This window comes from Cynocephalus volans, chromosome 10 (assembly GCF_027409185.1).
Source record: "Cynocephalus volans isolate mCynVol1 chromosome 10, mCynVol1.pri, whole genome shotgun sequence".
Classification (NCBI taxonomy): Eukaryota; Metazoa; Chordata; class Mammalia; order Dermoptera; family Cynocephalidae; genus Cynocephalus; species Cynocephalus volans.
The window spans coordinates 42,205,922-42,213,594 of record NC_084469.1 but is presented as its reverse complement, the minus strand read 5'-3'; positions in this window follow the sequence as shown (position 1 = coordinate 42,213,594).

Below are 7,673 nucleotides of genomic sequence, written 5' to 3'. Positions count from 1 at the left end.
TGGTGGTCAGGGGTGTAGTTCTGAGGGCTTTAAAAGGAGAGCACATGAGAGTCTCTTTCTCTCTCTGCTCTGCCATTTTCTTCCATGTGAGACCCTGCATTGCTGTAAAGCCACCACCAAAGACCCTTACCAGATGTGTTCCCTGGACTTTGGACTTCCCGGCCTCTGAAACTGCAAGAAATAAATTTCATTTTCTAATAAATCACCCAGTTCCAGATATTTTGTTATAAGCAACAGAAATGGACTAATACAAAAGATATTCTTATGCATTCTAATTGTTTACATATTCGAGTTTCTCTAGATATGGAAAAAGGAGTTGAATTGCTGAGTCACAGGGAATGTGCCTTTTCAACTTTACTAGGTACTGCCACATACTCTCAACTGTGGAGTATTTAATATACCATCAATGAATATAGTTCCTTACCAAACTTTTTTTTGAGGGGAGAGATCATTCAACTTTTCCTGCATTGTTATTTAATAAATGCATAAAGAGAAATTATAGAAACATTGAAATCTGATATTATTTCTTCTAATTCTGTTCCTTATTAATGTATGGGCAATAGCGTTTTATTTCTGCTCCAATTTGAAATTGTGAGTAATTAAGTTGATAAGACCAAAGGAACTAAGGTGGTTGAATGTGAGACTTTCAAGCCTGTGCTGAGGCGGGGTGTGGAGAAAGTCATGTATGTTTTCTGTATCTGTATCTTCTGCAGAAAATGATCTACAGGTTTTTATACTTTAAAATAATTATGATCTTGAAGTATTGCCTAAATGTGCTAATAAAACATTTATCCAATTTGATGTCACCTTTTGAACTGTAAATGGAGCTTTCCAGTAGTTATAATCTCTGTGTGATTAATTCTATATTTAGCATGTTAGTATTTATAGAAGACTATTATAGCATTTTTTCGGTGTGTAAATAACTATTGACCACACATTGAGTGAAATAGTCAAAACACTATTTGACTTTGTAGCACATCTCATTTCTTAAAATATTTTTTGGTCATGACTAAAAGTATGACAAGAAATGATTGCATAATTTAAGAGATGGATTTATCCATAGCAATTTGCAGCCATTTTCCCAAAGAATTTGTTCAGTTTTTTTGCAAATATGAGATAATTTTAGCAAACAGTTAATGATCTTAGTATATGCTGCACATGCCCTCTTAGGAAGTGACTGGGTTAGAATTTAGAGAATAATTTAAACATTGTAAAGGACACACATCATCAAAGTAAGGCATAGACTTTTAAAAACAGATACTATTTCTTCCTTAAAAGTTTGGCAGAATTCACCAGTGAACCCATCTGGGCCTAAGATTTTTTTGAGGAAAAAATTTTAGACTATAGATTCAATTTCTTTAATTTCTATAGGGCTGCTCAGGTTATCTATTTCTTCCTTAGTCAGTTCTGGTTATTTGTATCTTTCAAAAATGTTGTCCATTTCATCTATGTTGTCAAGTTTCTTGGCACAAAGTTGTAATAATATTGCTTTATTAACTTTCTAATGTTTGCAGGGTCTGTTGTAATAGTCCCTCTTTCATTCTTGATATTAGTAATTCATCTTCTCTCTATTTTAATAAATCTAGCAAATGGTTTATCAATTTTATTGATAGGGTCTCACTGATTTTTTTGTTTGTCCATTTTCTATTTCATTGATTTTCTCTATTATTTTATTCCTTCTACTTCGAGTTTATTTTGCTTTTTATCTTAGCTTTTTAAGATGAAAGTACAGATCACTGATTTTAGCTCATTCTTATTTTCTAATATAAGCACTTAAAGCTATAAACATCTCTCTAATCACTATTTTAGCTGCATATCACAAATTTTGATATGTTATGTTTTTATTCTCATTCAGTTCAAAATATTTACAATTTCCCATGTGATTTCTTCATTAACTAATGAGTTATTTAGAAGTGTATTGTTTAATTTCCTACTATTTGGAGATCTTCCAAATACCTTTTTATTATTGACTTCTAATTAAATTCTGATATGGTCAGAGGGCATACTTTGTATGATTTCAATATTTTAAGTTTATTGAGATTTGTTTTATGGTTCATAATATAATCTACATTGGTGAATGTTCTCTGTGCTGTTGGGAATAGTGTGTAGTGTGTAATTTGCTGTTTTGGATAGAAGGTTCTATAGAGGTAAATTAGGTCCAGTTAGTTATAATGTTCAAATATTCTATGTATTAACAAATTTTCTGTTTACTTGTTCTGTGAATTACTGACAAAATAGTGTTGAAATACCCTACTGTAGTTATGGATTTCTCTATTTCTCATTTTAGTTCTGTCAGTTTTTGCTTTATGTGTTTAAAGTTATGTTAATGTTTGCATAAACATTTAAGATTGTTATTTTTCCTGGATTGATTCCTTTATCTTTATTTCTCTCTTTATCTCTGATAATATATCTTGTTCTGAAGTCTACTTGGTTTAATATTAATATAGCCACTTCTGTGTTCTTTTGATTAGTGTTTAGATGGTATATCTTTTTACATATCTGTGGTTTATATTTAAAATGGGATTATTTTCTAGACAGTATATGTTCAATATTGCTTTTTAAAAATCATTCTAACAACCTGTGCTTTTAATTGAATTTTTTAGACTATTTATTGTAAATGTAATTATCTATACAGTGTATAATTAGGCTCATATCTATCATTTTACTTTCTTTTTTCTTCATCTTATTTTTGTTCCTCTTTTCTCTTGGATGAATTATGTGTCTTTTTTTGTTTTCCATTTTTTTTCTTCACTATTGGCTTACTAGCTAAAACTTTTTTTTTCCTTTGAAATTGCTCCAGGTCAGTAGCTCAAAAACTTTTTAGTCTTAGGACATTTTTATAATCTTACAAAATACTCAGTACCTCAAAGAACTTTCATTTATATGGATTATACATATTGAAATTTATTATATTAGAAATTAAAATTTAGACATAAAATAATATAAATTCTTTAAAAAATGACTATGATAACCCACCATATATTAACACAAATAACATTTTTATTAAAAATCTGTTTTCTGAAACAAAAAAGTTAGTGAGAAGAGTAGTATTGTTTTACATTTTTGACAAAGTTCTTTAATTTCTAGCTTAGTAACTGGGTTCTTGTACTTGTATCTTCTTAATTCAGTCTGTGTCACGTCTGGAGAACTCCATTGTAAACTTGTGAGAGAATGAAGGTGAGAAAGGCATTTGAGTACTTACTATGAAAATAATTTTGACTTTTTACCCCTGAAATGTTCTTAGGCATGCTCATGTGTCTTTAGATAACATTTTAAGAACTGCTACTCTAAAGTTTGCAATATGCATTTTTGACTTATCATAGTATTATTTAAGTAACATTATTCCATTTCTGTTATAAGACCTTTATGACTTATGTGGTTATAAAGCTATATTTCCATTTAAGCCTTCTCATTATTTGTTCTACTGTCACCATATAATTTACTTCTATTTTACAAATGCCACAATAAGTTTCTATTATTATTTTTACTTTATGCAATTATCTTTTAAAGAAATTTGAAAGTTAGAAAAGTTTGTTTTTTTTTTTAACATTTCTGACATTCTTCAGTTCTTTGTGTAGATCCAAGTTTCCAAGTTTCCATCTGGTATAATTTTCTTTTGCCCAAAGAATTTCCTTTAATAATTCTTTTATTGCAGGTCTACTGATGATGAATTCTTTTGGCTTTTGCTTTAATAAAAAGATCTTATTTCACCTTCATTTTTGAAGGATATTTACACTAGATATAGAATTCTAGGCTTACAGTTTTTAAAAATCCTTTTAAAGGTATTGTTTGATTGTCTTCTGTTTGGATAGTTTCTGACAATAATTCTGCACTAATTCTTATCTTTGTTTCTTTCTACCTAATGTGTTTTTTTTCCTCTGATTTTAAGTTTTTCTCTTAATCACTGTTTTTTAGCAATTTGATTATGATGAGCCTTGGAATGATTAGTGGTGGTGGCAGTGGGGTGTGTGTGTGTGTGTGTGTGTGGGTGGGTGGGTGGGTGGGTGGGTGGGTGTGTGTGTGTGTGTGTGTTTATCCTCTTGGAGTTTGTAGAGTTTTTTAGGCCAAAGGAACTATAGTTTTCAGCAAATCTGGAAAATATTTAGCCATCATTTTTCAAATATTTTTGTCCCTCTTCTCTCTCTTTATGACATTCCAATTACATGGTGTTAGGCCACTTGGTATTGTACCATAAGTTACTGAAGTGCTTTTCATTACTTTTTTCCCAGCCAAAGAAAATCTCTGTGCTTGAGTTTGGTTAGATTCCAGTTTACTAATCTTTACTTCTCCAATGTCTAATCTGCCAATAATTCCATCTAGTGAAACTGTGCAAGTATCTATTATATAAGTGTATATTGTATATTTTGTCCCTAATGTCCCATTTGGTTCTTTACAGGGATTGAACCCTTGGTGTTATTAGCACCATGCTCTAACCAACTGCCATTTCATTCTTTTTTAATCTTCCATTTCTCTCTTCATTATGTTCCTGTATTAAATACTTGTACATGGTTTATGTTCCATCATCTCTGCCATTTCTAGGCCTGCTTCTATTGGCTGATTTTTCTTAATTATGGGTCACGTTTTTCTACTTCTTGGTATGTCTGGTAATTTTTGACTGGATGCTGGACATTGTGCTATTACATATTTGAGTGTCTTGATATTGCCAGGCAATTAAGTTACTAGTGGATGAGTTTGATCTCTTTGAGGCCTGTTTTTAAGCTTTGGTAGAGTGAGTCTTCAGTTTCTTCACTCCAGGGATAGTTCAGCCCTACCTCTAATGTGTGACCCCTATTGAATGCTCCAGGTAATCACCAATGACTCTCCAGTCTGGTTAGTCTGAGTTCAAAATGTATCTCCATCTTCTGTGAGCTGCAGAAATTGCTCAGCCAACAACTCTGCCATCACTGTCAAGTCTGGAGTGTCCCTTGATGCGTATGCAGCCTCTTCCTCAGCAAAGACTCACATGGATCCCTACATAAATTTCTGGACCTCTTTTTCTGCATAGCTCACTTTATTCCAGAATCCTGCTTCACAACTCTAACTGTCTCAGCCTCCCCAAATTCTGATCACCTTCTCAACTCACAGAGGCTGTCAGGCTCTGTCTGGTTTTCACCTATTTTTCCCGTGGTCTGGAAATTGTCTCCAAGCACGATGCCACGACAATCAGAGGGCTCATCTTATTTGTTTCTCTTCTCTTAGGGATCAGAATCCTGTGCTGCCTGTTGTCCAATATCTGAAAACAGCTGTTTCATATATTTTGTCTACATTTTTTGATGTAAGAGGCTAAGTCTAGTTTTATTAATCTATCAGGGTTGGAGGCAGAAATCTACTTTGAGTTTTTAAATATATCTTAGGCCACAACACTCTTAGTTTTCCTGACCAATAATGAGCAAAAATACGTGATAGTGGAATAGTTTGGTGAAACATTACCGTGCAGTGTCTTTTACTTAGCCTTCCTGAATGACTTATAGGATGGCTGGTAGCAGATTCCAAATTTGAAGCTATACCCCATCCCTAATTAAAAAACAAATCACTATGTGCTTTTAGAAACTGTATTGATTTTGCTCCGTTCACATGTCTCATCTGGCTTATCACATATCACTCCTTGGAGCAGATGACTCACGATTCAATATTTGATGACCATGGTTTGAGACTGGGAAAACTCACATGGCGTTCCACACTTGGAAGTCTATGGTCAGAGGAATTGGTTTTTGGATCCCTTATCGTCAAGAGTTAAGTAATGCTAAGGAGTTGTTCATCCCTACTTGAATCTTCTTGCAGGAAGAAAACTAGATCATTTCTAGATTTGATGGGGGGTAGGTATTAGAACTAAAGGCAACTTTAAGCACCCTAAGGCATCAAGTTTCTTTGAATCTGCTTTTCAAAAGCAATCTGCTTTTTCAAAAAGCAATGTTTAAATTTCAAACTGAACTGAAGAACTGCAAGTAGTTACTAAAAGTTTTTCCCCCATCATTATTCTCCAAGCTTGGCCAGTAGAAAGTGTTTGGGGGCTATAGGAAGGAAGAATTTATAAAAAAGTCAGGGAGCTAGGGTCATGTGGGTCACTACCACTGTCCATGAGCAGCTATTTTATCACACGGTCTTAATTCATTTTTACTTGAATACAATTCTACAAATAGTCTATTTTTGATTTAAGTACCAGAGGCCTCAAGACACAGCTATCCAAATAGTCATTGAAGGATTTTTTCTTTTTCAATAAACAGGTCCATAGATATTAACACCAAAAGAGAATATTTAGGTACTGAGAAGTATGTCATAGTCTGTGGTATCCTGGGCTTTCTGGAATAATAATAAAAGTTTCAGATAATGGAACTGGTAAAAAAGATGAAATGAATCTATACCAAGGTGCTTCAAAAAGTTCATGGAAAGATTTCTATTATCTTTTGATTACATTTTTCCATGAACTTTTTGAAGTACCCCTGTATGTTTTAACAGAGGGAGAGGTCCAAAACATATATTTAAAAAAAAGTATGTTCTAGAATGATATATATAATGATTAAGATAATTCAATTTTTGTATGAAAAAGCTCTAGGGGTTAATGAAATATAGGTAGATGTATGTAGTATATAAATACTACATATGTTGGTATATGAATAGGAAAAATCTGGAAAGGTACAACTATTGATAAACAATTCACAGATACTTTGGGGGAGAGAGGATATTTGTCTTTTGCTTTATATGAGGGTACTTCAAAAAGTTTGTAGAAAGATAGAATTAAAAGATAATACGAATCTTTCCATGAATTTTTTGAAGTACTCTCGTATACTCCTCTGCATTAGTAATTTAAAAAGCTAACATTTATGGAGCACTTGTTATGTACCTAACATTGTGTTAAGCTTCCAAATACTTAGCATCGTCTTGATCCTTATACCCGGTGGCTGCTCTAGAATTTCTATACTGGAGGTGCTTAGGGATGGCAAGTTGCCAGGAAAGGGGATCTAGGTACTTGCCTTGAGTGGTGTCTGCATTCCAACCATTGTTACCCAGATCACGTGTTTATTCAGGATGACTGGTGGGGCGGGGGTGGAGAGAGATGCTGTCAACAACCCATTGCTGCTATTACTTACTGCTCATAACAATCCAAAGAAGGAAGTCTTATTATTATTTCCTATTATTTATACATGAGGTAGCTGAGGCACAGAGAAGTAATTTGCCCAATGTCACATAGCAAGTAATGAGCAGGGCCACGATTTGGATCCCTATCTGTTCAAATGCATAGTTCAGACTCCTGAACCTTTTTTTTTTTTTGGAAGTTGGTGGTATGGGGAACTGAGGGAACCAAACCCTTGACCTTGGTGTTTCAAGGTCGGCTCTAACCAGCTGAGCTAACCAGCCAGCCCTCCTAATTTGAAATTGTTACAACAAGGCAATATTACTCTCAAAATTAAAAAAAAAAAATCAAAAATTCAAATGGCCAATCTGAAGAAAATGTGACCTTAATGCATTCTAGGGACACAGAGATGAAAAAAAATTTTTTTTAGAGTATATTATCGCTGGCAAACAGGGATAACAAATTAGAATAAATATCTATTGCATTAGGGAGCACTGCAACTGCAATTGATACTAAGATGGATGTCATTTTTTATTTGTATGTTTCACCAGAAGTTAATTTATGTGACTATTTCAACTTTTTTTTTTTTTTTAACAGGAGA